Below are 16,020 nucleotides of genomic sequence, written 5' to 3'. Positions count from 1 at the left end.
AGTGAGTTTGAGAGATGAATGAACAGGAAAGAAAAGACTCTGTCTTGGGGAGGATTTCAAATATCAAAGCACACATTGAATTGCATGAAGATGGGGTAATCGTGGAGTATCCATGAATTGAGTAAGCATTTGAATAGAAAAAGTAATATCAGGTCTAGTAACTGTAAGATATAATAATCTTCCAACAAGGCATCGATATTGTGAAGGATCTGAAAGCAAAGCACCTTCAGACTGAGAGAGCTTAAGATATTGAGTCATTGGAAAGGAGACAGGTTTAGAGCCAAGAAAACCAACATCCTCTAGAATATCTAAAGCATATTTACGTTGGCAAAGAAAAAATGTAGTAATCGAAAAAAATAAAATTAAAAAAATAATAAAATAAAATAAATTAATTAAATTAACAAGTAAAATGAATAGTATGATAAGGAAAATATATATATATAAGTAAGTTATTATGATATACATTTAATATATAGGTTAAAGGTATATATATATATAAAGTGTGAAAACTTCTTCAAGAAGCTTTACTTTAATTAATGTTTAGTATGATATTAATATATATACATAATGATGTGCAAGCTTCTTCAAGAAGCTTGCTTAGATTTTATTTTATTTTTTTGGAAATGCTCTCTCTCTCCCCTCTCTCTCTCCTACGAGTCTCTCTCTCTCTCTCTCTCTCTCTTTGATTCCGGGCTAGTTTTACGTCGGATCGACAAACCAAAACCACCATGATGCTCCTGGCGAAGTTCTCTACAAGTCTGCTGGAGCGGATTGTCAGGGAAACGAAATTGGATTTCATCTCAAATCCAAGGTAAGACTTTATACTTAATATTTGGATTTTTGACAGTTGAAGAAAGTGATATACGCGTAAAAATACTGAACTTTAATACTAGAAATTTTCATTTCCAGGGGTGTTGATTGGGAACGTTGGGAATCATCCATAAGTTGAGGTAAGACATTTTTAAGCCGAATTTGACTTAGTGGTAGTTATAAAAAATGTTGTACGTACGAAAATACTAAACTTTAATTTTGCGAGTTTTCATTTTCAGGATGTTGAGTTGAGAACCTTGTGGATACGGGGAAGATTTTCTTAGGGGTTTTTCAGGAATTAGGTAAGGGGATAAACTAAGTTAGTTTTGTTTTGAGAAAATGTATGTATATATATGTAACATCTGGTTTTAGGAAAAATAAATATATTTATATATATGATTTATATTTGGAAAATATTGTTTAAATGATGATATGTTGAATACGTGGAAAATTTGTTTAGTGTGGCATGAGTATAAAAATGTTGTGAAATACTGTTCTCTGTGAATGGGGACGATATGGATTTCTATGATGAAAAACCGGCGTATGAGCCGAGATATATATATATATATATATATATATATATATGTGATTTGCCGGTGTACGGGCCATGCTATGTGGATATGTTTGCCGGCGTACGAGCCGTGCTATGTGGATGAGATTTGCCAGCGTACGGGCTGTACTATGTGATTTGCTGGCGTACGGGCCGAGCTATGTGATTTGCCAGCGTACGGGCTGTACTATGTGATTTGCCGGCGTACTATCCGAGTTATGATAAAATGTGTAATTCCGGCATACGGGCCGATGATTTTCATGAAATATGTATATGTGAAAAATCTACGATTGATTTGATAATTATTGATATAAGATATCCATGTATCACGATTTTAGTATATGTATATGATATCAAAACCTGATTGGCTTGGTCTAGGCTAGCACTTGCACGGTACCGTTGCTATGTGTCCATGGTCCTTGTGATCATGATATTTGTGTTAACGCCGCTGTACGAAGTGGTGTGAGATTGGATGGTTGATGTGGTTATTTTCAAGAAGTGTGCTGTTATCGCCCCAAGTGTACGGACCAGTCTGGGTAGACCCATCGAACCTACAAACTACTATTTGACTTGGTAGTGGTCGGCCAACCATTGTCAGGTCCCGCCTTCGGGCCACACAACCCAGTCATGTGGGGGTAATACATGACAACAGCCAGCTAACCTACCAAGATTGTTTTATGTTATTATTATTGTATGAGATGAGATATGTTTATGAAAATGCAGTATATTCTGCTATGTGTTGATATATATGTATGTTTTCCCAGATTTGATAAACAGTATTGAATATGTTATGTATGGTATATGTAAAACACAGAATACTCATGTTGCCACACACTGGTATTAGTTTATTTCCCTTACTGAGAGGTGTCTCACCCCTAAATCTTATTAACTTTTTAGGAGCCCCGGATAGGAGAGCGGGAAAAGCCCTACTGATATAGTACGGTCTATCTGCCCTTTTTGAAGGGTAAGTTTTGTAGGGACAGTTAGATTTTGTGGGAAATGTCCCTAGGTTTTATTTTTTGGATGTATATATGAAAATACAGTGATTGTAGTAACTTTAGTGTATTGTGGTATATGGTATTGAGATGTACATGTTTGTATATTTTCTGCCGCTAGGGCTTTTGCTTTATGTTCTGATATATCTCTGGTGCCCACGGGCCCAAGTGGATTGTGACCTGCTGAACTAGAATATGGGATATGTGATATTGATATTATATATAAAAAAAAATGTGGAAAAAATAAGCAGGTCGTGACGGCTTGGTATCAGAGCCTAGGTTGCCAGGTTCTGTAGACTTTAGAGTGCAGCAGGAACAATACTAGAGTTTAGGAAAGGATTTGAGGTTTTGTTCTACAGTCTAGAGGCAAGACTTCCGTGGTAATTTCTGTGTTTTTCCTGAGGTGATGATTTCAGGAAAACTATAGTAAGCTATTGTCGGGTTGTGTTCCTAGAATGTAGGATTGGGGATTAGTAATGAGTTAGAGATGTTGAGATAAGTGGTGAGGATAGGTGGGTAAATTATGAGGCTAGGATTACTAAATTGCAACTGCTATTTTCCAGGATGAATCCAGAAGGAAATAGTGCCCATGCGAGTGACAGTGATGGAGCAGGACCATCAGGTGCAGTTGGGACTGACTCTGATGTAGTATTACGTAGCGTGGTTTGGTAGGTTATAGCTGAGATTGCTAGGAGCTCGAGGGAGTAGAGTGGTCCATCTGCAGGCCATGGGTGCACTATAGAGAAGTTTACGAAGATGAATCCTCTGGCGTTCTGAGGTGGAGTTGATCTTGTAGCCGCTGAGAACTAGATGCAGGAGATTGAAAAGATCTTGGCTGTACTACAGTGTACTGAGGAATAGAGGGTCCTCTTTGCCACCTATAGATTGATAGGAGAGGCTGAGAGGTGGTGGACTGCAGTGAGACTATTAGAGCAGCAGAGGGTGACTCCGATAGCTATGACATAGGACCGATTTAAAGAGCTGTTCTTTGACAAATATTTTTCTGCTACTGTGAGGGAGGCTAAGGTAGAAGAGTTCTTGAGTATGAAGTAAGGACAGCTATCCGTGCAGCAGTGTGTAGCACATTTTATCGAGCTCTCTCGATTCGTCCCATACATTGTTCCTGATGAGATGAAGAAGGCGAGGCAGTTTGAGAGAGGCTTCAGGCGGAGTATATTTAGGTAGGTGGTGGTGCTACGGATCCAGGACTTCGCTGAGTTGGTTGACAGGGCGGCCTTGGCAGAGATTGGTGAGCATCTTGATGCGGATAAGCAGGGACAGAGGAAGAGATCTGCATCTACAAGCTACCAGCAGGGTCACAGGCCGGGTCAGTGGAGGAGAGGAAATCATGGTAGAGGGCAGAGACAGGAGACGGGAGGACGCGAGGTGCAGATAGGGTAGGGTCCTCTAGTTTGTCAGACTTGTGGTAGGAGGCACTGGGGAGAGTGTCGAGTTGGTGGTTGACTCACTCAAAAAATGAGCAGCTTGAAAGCTATCCCAAGTATAGGAGTTCTGTCGTGTAATATTAAGCCCAAGGGTTAGATCATCTCCTCAGGGAATGCGTTTTAATCTCATATTTTACGTTCTTCCAATCGAAATTAAAAAGGTACTGAACTTGGTTCAGATTCAGAGTTTTCAAGATTGTTCAATTTCACTTTTGATGAATTAAATGACACGTAATTTAAAACTCTAAACTAACATGCACTAAATAAAAGAAAACAAGAATAGAAACCCTACATCTACTTAAAGAAATATTGGGACACGCGTTAATAAAAACTAGAAACCTAAAACATGGAACTAAAACATGCAAGAATGGAAACTCTAATCTACCTAAGGAAACATCGAGACACGCACTAATTAAAAATGGTACCATTAATCATGGAATTAAAGCATGTAATGGAAACTCAATCAGATTCAAAGCATACAATAAAAACCAAGACTCTAACACAAATCAAGAACGCGAATCAAAATGTAAATACATAAAAAAAAAATCTAAGCTTGAACAATACCAAAAAGTAAAAATATGAACTTTAACAAAAAGGAACCTAACTAAATCAATCTTAAAAAAAAAACTAGATTTTTGGAAAAAAACTTCAAAACAAGAACACTTTTTTTTCTTTTCCTTTTTTTATATTTTATAATTTTTTTCTTTTTCTTTATTACTATTTTTCAAGAAGTAAAACAGAATTTAAATTGAAAGAACGATAAAAAACCACTAATTTAAATATAATAATAACTTGAATTAAAAACAAGATAAGTAAACAAAAAGAGAATTAAACTTCAAAAGAAATTAAAACCACTTGAACAATATTCAAATAAACTCTTCAAGAATTTAATAAATAACTAAACAAATAAAAAAAAAAACAAAACATCAAGTTGCAATTGAAATTAAACGGAAGAAAAGAAAAGAAGAAAGAGGAGAGAGAGAGAGAGTATAAAACAGAGGGTGATTGCGGCTGTATTACAGCTGCTGTGCTGGATTGGTGCTCTCTGCTGTGGAAACTGGCCGTGGCAGCTGCTGTTCTGGTGTTGGCCTCGGGAGTCTGCTGGCAGTGATGAAGGCTGGTGACTCGGGTGTTGGATGCTCACGGGTTGCTGTGGCTTCGGTGTTGTATCTACTGGTGAAGCCGCGGCTGCTGCTGCTGTGTGTGGTGCGTGGCAGCAAGGGGCTGCTGTGGTTGCTGAAGAGGAGAGCCGCCAAGAGCTGGGTTGGATGCAGCAGTGCTATGTTGGTGTGGACAGCAGGAGGTTGGCCGAGAAGGGCTCCTGAAACAGGGGCTGCCACGACTGTGCTAGGTAGAGGGAATTCAAGGAAAACAGAGGAGGAAAGAGAAGGGAAAGGAGAAGAAGAAAGAGGAAAAAGAAGAAGAGAAATAATGGAAGATAGAAAGGCTAAAAGAAATACCAAAAGAGAAGACAGGAACAGCAAAGAAAAGTAAGGAGAAGAGAAGAAGAAGAAGAAGAAGAAGGAGAAGAAGAAGAAGAAGAAGAAGAACAGAGGAGCGTGAGAGGAGAGGCTGCGCTGGAGGAGGGGTTTAAAAAGAGAAAAAAAAAGAAGAAGCCCTACCCAGGTTAGCCAACCCGACCCGGCTATGCATGGCCGGGTCACATCAACTATCCATTCAAGTATGTATTTTTTAATTTTTTTAATTTTATTTATTCTCTGTTCGTTACAAATTCTGCTCTTCTGGAGCCCGTATCTCACAAAACTCAAAACACGAAAGTTGTATATGATCCTTTCCTCTTTCTCCAAAAATTTGAATCATCTCGATCAGAGCTCGGACAGAAATGTTATACACAAAATACGAACAGGTGTCGGTTTTGATTCTCGGGAATTTTTCTGCGACAAAAAATTACCTAATTCTCATAAATAGTGCAATAAAGTTCAAGAATGATGATTTTGGCATTTTATTAAAATATTGAACAAATTTAGTCATTTAATTAAAAATATAAACGGTACAGCCCGGGTTAAACGTCCAATTATGCAGTTTCGGCGCGTAATCATACCCCCCAATTAACGTTTTGCTAGTCTCTAGCAAATGACGTGAATGAATCTCAGGATGGTGTCTACAACTACATGCTCCAGTAATCATGAAATCAATGCACATACGATATAACTATACCACTTCACATACAAGAATACTACTGAATTTCACACAGGCTCGTTCATATTCAATACACACGTCTCCAAAGCACGTCACTCATGCAAGTTTCATCATTTATATGTGATTTGAAAGCAGTATACTCACATAAAGTTAATCAGTGGCACATTCAGAGTTAATGCAATCATATAAGTTCGAGTATAAATAGGTAAACTCTCGAGGTGTGTGTGATGTGTGTGACTCAGTACACCTAGGACGCCAGTGGACACCTACAGAACGGTCGCTTTGACTCGGCCTAACTGGTATACCCTCAAGAACACTCAAAGAAAATGGGTTCACTCATCATATGTGAGGAGGAGTGTCGCGATCAAACATCCCATATATTAAAAGGAACAACGCTAAGTATATGGAGTGGACTAGTTTGGAAAGGATCTAGCCTATCTATGAGGTGTCGGGTCCTTCACCCTAGCATCTTCTCACCTACTCGCCATATCGAACCGAGACCACCCTAGATCAACTCATTCACAAACTTGTCGTGAATACATCTGAGGCATTAACCGGTTAAAGAATCTTCATACGTGGAAAATATGTGTCGTCCTTAACTTTTTGTGATATGTATTTGGGCTGGCATTGACATTTCATTTCATGCGCATGTGTATTGCTTATTCTTTATTTTGCTCATTCTTCATTTTCTGTCTTTTCTTGATCAATTAGGACAATCATAACACTTTTTTTGTAATCTTCATACCATCAATGTGAATTGAGCTCGAATAGAAGTTCATGAATTAAATCTATCTCTAGGGGTGGCTCAGCCTTCACATCTTGAGTAGGCTACAAGACCTAGGTTTCTATCTCCCCACTAGGTGTCACCTCTAGGCTAGCAAATCAAAAATAAAGACTAGTGTACAAAGGAATCATCTAGAAAAAGAGAATTGAGTTCTATGAACTCTGATTTGATATTAACGCTCAAAAGGACAATAAATAGCTCAAGGATATCTCACAAGATGTCATAGTCTCCACGGGTGCTCTCTCAGTGCTCACAGAAAACCCTAAGTGCAATGAATCACGTGAATGTGTTTATTCAGTCTCGTGAGATGCCGTATAAATACAGGAAATTATATAGTCAAATTAACACGAATGTACTACCAATCAATTCTTCATGGAGTCATAAGATCATATAGAGAGAAACTACGCATGATTGACTCAAATATGTCATTCATAAGTTATATGCAAGTATGCGAAGGGTATACAAAGTGTTAAGCATGACATAGTGCAGTGTAATCCTTCAGTGCTCCTCCTTTCTTTCTCTCTCTTTTTGATTTTTTTATTTATTTTTTTGTTTGTTTGTTTGTTTTTTTTTTTTTTGTTTGTTTTTTTTTTTTAACTTTTTTTTTTTATATTAAAAACATGGTACATGTACGTGCACAGTGTTACATGCGAATGTTCACCCCCCCCCCCAAACTAAAGTGGAACATTGTCCTCAATGTAAAAGCGCAGGGGAAATAAAATTGTGCACTGTAAACAATTAATGGAAAAGTACTACTGATTAATGTAACAAGAAAGAAAAGGGAAAAACACAACTAAAACAAATAAACAAAAAAAATAAAAATAAAAATAAAAATAAAAATAAAAATAAAACAGTAGCATAGAAAGGTCAGAGGACTCCCCTAGGGTCTTGCAGAAGCAAGACCTCTTTGTCGACATCGAATGGGGTCATGAAAGGCTTTAGGCGCTGTCCATTGACTGTGAAACGAGTGCCATTTGTCGGATTTACAATCTCTACTGCACCATGAGAATGAACTTTTTCAACAATATATGGACCACCCCATCGGGATTTCAATTTCCTAGGAAACACATGCAGTTGGTAGTCATAGAGTAGCACTTGTTGAGAAGGAAAAAGTTGTTTTTCTTTGATGTTCCTATCATGTAGCAACTTCATCCACTCCTTAGCCAAACGAGCATTATCATAAGCGTCCCTTCGAGATTCTTCAAGCTCACATACCTGCAATTTTCTTAAACCTGTGGCATCATCAAGTGAAAGGTTAATCTGTTTGATAGCCCATAACGCACGATGCTGAATTTCAATAGGTAAATGACACGCCTTACCATATACTAACCTGTAGGGAGACATCCCTAAGTTTGTCTTGAAAGCTGTTCGGTAGGCCCAAAGTGCGTCAACAAGTTTTTCTGACCAGTCCTTACGGTTAGGACGCACGGTTTTCTCAAGTATTGTTTTGATCTCTCTATTGGCCAATTCAGCTTGACCATTGGTCTGAGGGTGGTAAGGGGCAGAGACTTTGTGGGTTATACCATATTTTTGCATGAGTTTTTCAAAAGGTTTGTTACAGAAATGGGACCCTCAATCACTAATGATTGCCCTGGGCATGCCAAAGAGTGCAAATAACTCTTTGAGAAAACATATGACAACCTTGTGGTCATTGGTTCGACAAGGTATTGCCTCCACCCATTTAGAAACATAGTCCACAGCGACCAAAATGTAAGAATGCCCAAAAGAAATGGGAAAAGGTCCCATAAAATCAATACCCCAACAATCAAAAATCTCAAGAGTTAATATGGGGGGGCATAGGCATTTCATTCTTGGCAGTAATTTTTCCTAATTTTTGACAGGCCTCACATGCTTTACAAAAATTTTCAACATCTTTAAACATGGTGGGCCAGTAGAGTCCACTTTGTAATATTTTTGAAATGGTTTTTTTAGCAGCAAAGTGGCCTCCACATATCCCACCATGGCAAAAATGCATCACAGAATTAAATTCATCATCTGGAACATATCTACGCACTAATTGGTCAGAACAATATTTGAACAGGTATGGATTATCAAAATAATAATGTCTTACCTTAGCTAGGAACTTACGCTTGTCCTAGGTTAGCCAATGGTCTGGCATCCGGTCGGTGACGAGATAATTCACAATGTTGGCGAACCATGGAGCGCGTGACATAGCAAAGAGACGTTCATCAGGAAATTCGTCATTCAAGGGAGGGGACACCAGTACCTCGGGTAGCTGCAATCGAGAAAGATGGTCAGCTACAACGTTTTCCACGCCCTTTTTATCGCGTATGGTGATATCGAATTCCTGTAGGAGTAGAATCCACCTGATCAATCTGGGCTTGGCGTCTTTCTTTGCTAATAAATATTTCAAAGCAGAGTGGTCAGTAAAAATAATGACAGGTGCACCAATGACATAAGAACGAAATTTTTCTAAAGCAAAAACAACAGCTAGCAATTCCTTCTCAGTGGTAGTATAATTTCTCTAAGCATCATTCAAAGTTCGACTGGCATAATAAATAACCGACGGCTTGTTATCAATTCGTTGACCTGGAACAGCACCAAAAGCGTAGTCACTAGCGTCGGTCATGATCTCAAACGGCAAGTCCCACCGAGGAGGTTGCATGATAGGCGCAATAGTCAAATGTCGCTTTAGCGTTTCAAAGGCCTGTTGACAATCATCAGTTCACACAAATTCTGTTTCATTTTGCAACAAGGTACATAATGGTTTAGCAATACTACTGAAACCCTCAATAAAACGTCTATAGAACCTGGCATGACCAAGGAAGGAGCGAATATCCCGGACTGTCTTAGGGATAGGTAACTGAGAAATCAGCTCTACCTTGGCCCTGTCAACTTCTATACCACGCTAAGAAACCAAATGTCCAAGTACTAAACCACTACGTACCATAAATTGACATTTTTCCCAGTTTAGAAGTAAATTCTTTTCCTCACATCTTTTCAAAATCGCAATTAAATGTGTCAAACAATAATCAAAAGACTTACCGAACACAGAAAAGTCATCCATAAAAATTTCGCACATATCATCTAACATATCAGAGAAAATACTCATTATACAGCGTTGGAAAGTAGCAGGGGCATTGCATAAACCGAATGGCATTCTGCGGAAAGCAAAGGTACCAAAGGGACAAGTGAAGGTAGTCTTCTCTTGATCCTCAGGTGCTACAGCAATTTGATAGTAACCAGAAAATCCATCCAAGAAACAATAAAAAGAATTACCAGCTACTTTCTCTAATATCTGATCTAGGAAAGGTAACGGGAAATGATCTTTTCGGCTAGCCAAATTCAATTTATGATAATCAATACACATTCTCCAACCCGTTACTTTCCTAAATGGGATCAATTCTCCATTAGCATTTTCAATGACAGTCAAACCAGATTTTTTTGGAACTACCTGTGTGGGGCTTACCCATTTGCTGTCGGAGATTGGATAGATGATGTCTGCAGCTAATAATTTCAGTACTTCGTTTTTTACCACCTTTTTCATGGCTGGATTCAGCCTCCTTTGTGCATCTCGAACTGGTTTAGCATCTCCTTCGAGGAAGATGTTATGAGTGCAAATGGAAGGGTCGATACCCTTGATGTCAGCAATGGTCCATCCAATCGCTCCTCGATGCTCTTGAAGTACCTGCAATAATTTAGTTTCCTGTTCAAGAGTAAGGTGTGAAGAAATTACCACAGGGAATGTGCCATCTACTGGACCCAAGAGGGCATATTTCAACTTGGCAGGCAATGGTTTCAACTCAAGGGTTGGAATTTCTTCTGCGGACGACTTTAGAATTTCTGGTAGGTCAATGGCCTCAAATGTAGGCTTACGCCAACTACTTGTATAACTCACATCAAACATATGAGGACCACTATCTGGGATCTGCTACTCTGATTCTAGTAATAATTCATCAATCCCTTCAAACTGCGCAAAAGAGTCATTTTCAAGTGCGGCATCGACATCGAGTACCGACAGTAGCTCTGAAGTGTCTAAGTCATCTATCACATCGACTGCATGAGTATCTGCGTCATCACACCCACTTGACATCCTATGAGCATTAAAAACATTCATTTCCAGTGTCATGTTCCCAAATGTGAGCTTTAGGACTCCGCTCCGACAGTTAATCAGGGCGTTTGAAGTAGCAAGGAATGGTCACCCCAAAATGACAGGAGCCTGATCAATGGTGGAAACAGGCTCCTGCATATCCAAAACAACGAAATCCACGGGATAGTAAAATTTGTCAACCTGAACCAAAACATCCTCAACAATACCTCGTGGAGCCTTTACAGATCTGTCTGCCAACTGTAGCATCATAGTAGTTCTCTTCAGTTCACCTAAACCCAACTGGTCATATAATGAAGACGGAAGCAGATTCACACTACTCCCTAGGTCAAGTAGAGCCCTCCCAATACGAGATTCACCAATCATAATGGGTATTGTGGGGGAGCCAGGATCTCTAAGTTTCTGTGGAGTCTGACTAAGAATCAATGCACTGACCTGCTCAGTTAAGAAAGCCTTTTTCTTCACGTTTAGTTTCCTTTTTACGGTGCATAGGTCTTTTAGAAATTTTGCATATGCAGGGATCTGCTGTATGGCATCTAAAAGTGGAATATTGATTTTTACCTGCTTGAATATCTCTTGAATCTCTATATAATACTTGTTCTTTTGTCCAGATGTCAAACGCTGAGGGTATGGTACCACAGGTTGGTATTCCTTAACTGGCTCATCCTCTTTATTATCTGACTTTGTTAAACTTGAGCTGGTCTCATCTGATTTTTCTTTTCCTTTATCTGTTTCATTTGTCACCTCAGGTGTCAGCGTGGTTGTTTGTTGGTCAGTGGCCATTTCAGGATGGGGAACTTCCTTTCCACTTCGCAAAGTAATAACTGCTTTTCCTGACTCAAACGTATCCCCTGAAACATTGTGCACTAACTGTTGTAGCTGTCTATATACCTGGGGATTAGGCTGAGGCTGTGCAGGGAATTTTCCTTTTTTCAGGGTATTAAGCTGTGTACTCATCTTGCTTACGGCATCTTTCAATTCTCCATTGGTCGTAACTTGCATTTGCATGAATTGTTGGAGCATGGTTGCCACCTGTGCTACACTATCATCTGAAGCTTTCTTTACTAGAATGGGGACTAACGGTGGTTGGAATCCTAGTGGTGCGTAGCTCCGAGAAAACTGTTGCGATTGATACTGCGGTTGAGGAGCTACGATTGGATTGTATGTCGGTTGCGGAGGCGGTGCATATGATTGAAGTGCCTGCTGATATCATGAAGATGATGGACCAGGCTGATCATTTCTCCATTGGAGGTTTGGATGATTCTGCCACCCCGGGTTGTAAGTGTTCGAGAGCGGCTGATTCTGCATCTTGTTAACCCGATTTGCCGATGACACCTGATCAGATCTGCTTTCTTGCAACACAGGTAAGAATTGACAATCCTGAGGTCTGTGGTCTGAAGTCTCACAAATCGTGCAAATCTCAGCTTTCGACTTTTTGGATTCCATGACTTCCAATTTTTTAGATAACGCAGCTACAAGGGCCTGTAAGCTAGTGTCCTCTTTAACCTCATATCTGCCCCCGCCACTGATTGCTCGGATAGGTTGGGCAGCTATCGGCACCCGTTCTGGTCGTGCGTTCCACTGCTGGGCACTCTCAGCGAGATAGTCTAAAAATGATAAGCCCTCGTCTGGTTCCTTACGAAAGAACATCCCATTGCACATAGACTGGACAAATTGTTTGCACACAGGGGTTAAAGCAGTAAAAAAATAATTCACTAACCTCCACGATTCGAAACTATGGTGCAGGCATATGTTCATCAGGTCCTTGAATCTCTCCCAACATGCCTGGAATGTCTCGCCATCTTTTTGCATGAACTGACTGATCTGCTCCTGCAGGTACTGAGTTCTCTGAAGAAGAAAAAACTTATGTAAGAACTCACGCTGCATTTCAGCCCAGCTAGTAATAGAGTTAGGGCGCAAAGAATTAAACCAGATTTTTGCCCTGTTTTTCAGAGAAAAGGGAAACAAACGCAGTTTAATGTATTCATCAGTCCCAGCCCTATTAATGAAAGTGGTGCAAACCATCTCAAAGTCTATCAAGTGTTGGTACGGACTCTCAGAGTTCATCCCTTGAAATTGGGGAATCACAAGTAACATGCCATGCTTAAGAGTGAAATTCAGGGCATCCTGGGGCAACACAATGCATGAAGGTGTAGATGTGCGAGCAGGCTGTAGAAAATCTTCAAGTGTACGTGGTGCATGTGCAGCCATAGCTTCTTCAAAATAATTGCCAAACAGATTATTCAGTTCAAATTCAGAATCACTCGTAGGACTAACAGGTGAACAGTTAAACTCAGTGCTATGTGTATCCCTACTAGTGCTAGGTGAAAGTCTACACAATCGATTCGAATTATCTCGAACCCAGGGCATCAAACATCACAATCGCCAATAGAAATCCACTAACACAACAACAGACAAAATTTTTGTTTTTTTTTTTTTTTCAATTTTTCAATTTTCAATTTTTTTAATTTTTTTTTATTTAATAAAAGAAAAGCAAAAAATAATTGGGAAAACGCAAAATTCGAAATTAAAACTCGCAATTCCCCGGCAACGGTGCCAAAAACTTGACTCACTCGAAAAATGAGCAGCTCGGAAGCTATCCCAAGTATAGGAGTTCTGTTGTGTAATATTAAGCCCAAGGGCTAGATCGTCTCCTCAGGGAATGCGTTTTAATCTCAGATTTTACGTTCTTCCAATCGAAATTAAAAAGGTACTGAACTTGGTTCAGATTCAGAGTTTTCAAGATTGTTCAATTTCACTTTTGATGAATTAAATGACACGTAATTTAAAACTCTAAACTAACATGCACTAAATAAAAGAAAACAAGAATAGAAACCCTATGTCTACTTAAAGAAATATTGGGACACGCGTTACTAAAAACTAGAAACCTAAAACATGGAACTAAAACATGCAAGAATGGAAACTCTAATCTACCTAAGGAAACATCGAGACACGCACTAATTAAAAATGATAACATTAATAATGGAATTAAAGCATGTAATGGAAACTCAATCAGATTCAAAGCATACAATAAAAACCAAGACTCTAACACAAATCAAGAACGCGAATCAAAATGTAAATACATAAAAAAAATCTAAGCTTGAACAATACCAAAAAGTAAAAATATGAACTTTAACAAAAAGGAACCTAACTAAATCAATCTTAAAAAAAAAAACTAGATTTTTGGAAAAAAACTTCAAAACAAGAACACTTTTTTTTCTTTTCCTTTTTTTATATTTTATAATTTTTTTCTTTTTCTTTTTCTTTATTACTATTTTTCAAGAAGTAAAACAGAATTTAAATTGAAAGAATGATAAAAAACCACTAATTTAAATATAATAATAACTTGAATTAAAAACAAGATAAGTAAACAAAAAGAGAATTAAACTTCAAAAGAAATTAAAACCACTTGAACAATATTCAAATAAACTCTTCAAGAATTTAATAAATAACTAAACAAATAAAAAAAAAACAAAACATTAAGTTGCAATTGAAATTAAACGGAAGAAAAGAAAAGAAGAAAGAGGAGAGAGAGAGAGAGTATAAAACAGAATGTGGTTGCGACTGTGTTGCAGCAGCTATGCTGGATTGGTGCTCTCGGGTCTGCTGTGGAAACTGGCCGTGGCAGCTGCTGTGCTGGTGTTGGCCTCGGGAGTCTGCTGGCAGTGATGAAGGCTGGTGGCTCGGGTGTTGGATGCTCACGGGTTGCTGTGGCTTCGGTGTTGTATCTGCTGGTGAAGCCGCGGCTGCTGCTGCTGTGTGTGGTGCGTGGCAGCAAGGGGCTGCTGTGGTTGCTGAAGAGGAGAGCCGCCAAGAGCTGGGTTGGATGCAGCAGTGCTATGTTGGTGTGGACAGCAGGAGGTTGGCCGAGAAGGGCTCCTGAAATAGGGGCTGCCACGACTGTGCTAGGTAGAGGGAATTCAAGGAAAACAGAGGAGGAAAGAGAAGGGAAAGGAGAAGAAGAAAGAGGAAAAAGAAGAAGAGAAATAATGGAAGATAGAAAGGCTAAAAGAAATACCAAAAGAGAAGACAGGAACAGCAAAGAAAAGTAAGGAGAAGAGAAGAAGAAGAAGAAGGAGGAGAAGAAGAAGAAGAAGAACAGAGAAGCATGAGAGGAGAGGCTGCGTTGGAGGAGGGGTTTAAAAAGAGAGAAAAAAAAGAAGAAGCCCTACCTAGGTTAGCCAACCCGACCCGGCTATGCATGGCCGGGTCACATCAACTATCCATTCAAGTTTGTATTTTGTAATTTTTTTCATTTTATTTATTCTCTGTTCGTTGCAAATTCTGTTCTTCTGGAGCCTGTATCTCATAAAACTCAAAACATAAAAGTTGTAGATGATCCTTTCCTCTTTCTTAAAAAATTTGAATTGTCTCGATCAGAGCTCGGACGGAAAAGTTATGCATAAAATAAGAACAGGTGTCGGTTTTGATTCTCGGGAATTTTCTTGCGACAAAAAATTTCCAAATTCTCATAAATAGTGCAATAAAGTTCAAGAATGATGATTTTGGTATTTTATTAAAATATTGAACAAATTTAGTCATTTAATTAAAAATATAAACGGTAAAGCCCGGGTTAAACATCCAATTACGCAGTTTCGGCGCGTAATCAGTGGTGTAGTGTGCTACCGCTGCGGTAGATCGGGACATATAGTGCGAGATTGCCCTACCCTACCAGATGCGGCTCCGGCGTGCTATTGCTGCGGTAGATCGGGGCACATGGTACGAGACTGCCCTACTCCACCAGATGCAGTTCCAGCTCCTAGACCATACCGGGGAGGTTATCAAGTGCCATGTGGGGGCCAGTAGAGGAATATGGCTCCAGCCAGGGTGTTTACTCTAACACCGGGTGAGACTGAAGCGTCAGGTGACGTGGTGACAGGTATGGTCATTATGCTTTCTTTTAAAGTTATTGCATTATTTGATTCATAAGCTACACACTCGTTTGTATCCTTGGGGTGTATTAAATTATGTGAGGCTGAAACACAATCATTAGATGTTGAATTGTTGGTATCTACACCGACTGGGTCGGTAGTAAGATGTAGTAGGGTACTTCAAGATTGTCCAGTTGGTATGCAAGGGAAGACTTTGTCTATTGATCTGATAGTGTTAGACATGCACGGGTTTGATGTTATATTTGGCATGGATGGGCTAGCGGCCAATATTGCCAGCATAGATTGTCGAGCATGAGAAGTGATATTCAGACCTCT

At 39.3% G+C, this 16,020-nt stretch overlaps 1 pseudogene; it reads right to left on the bottom strand.

The window, feature by feature from the left end:
- Positions 1-9,334, bottom strand: part of LOC131163488 (uncharacterized) — a 49,962-nt pseudogene extending 40,628 nt beyond the window's left edge.
- Positions 9,335-16,020: the final 6,686 nt, after the last annotated feature.

The sequence above is a fragment of the Malania oleifera genome, chromosome 9 (assembly GCF_029873635.1).
Source record: "Malania oleifera isolate guangnan ecotype guangnan chromosome 9, ASM2987363v1, whole genome shotgun sequence".
NCBI lineage: Eukaryota > Viridiplantae > Streptophyta > Magnoliopsida > Santalales > Ximeniaceae > Malania > Malania oleifera.
The sequence above is the reverse complement of the archived record's forward strand: the minus strand, read 5'-3'. Positions and strand labels throughout refer to the sequence as shown.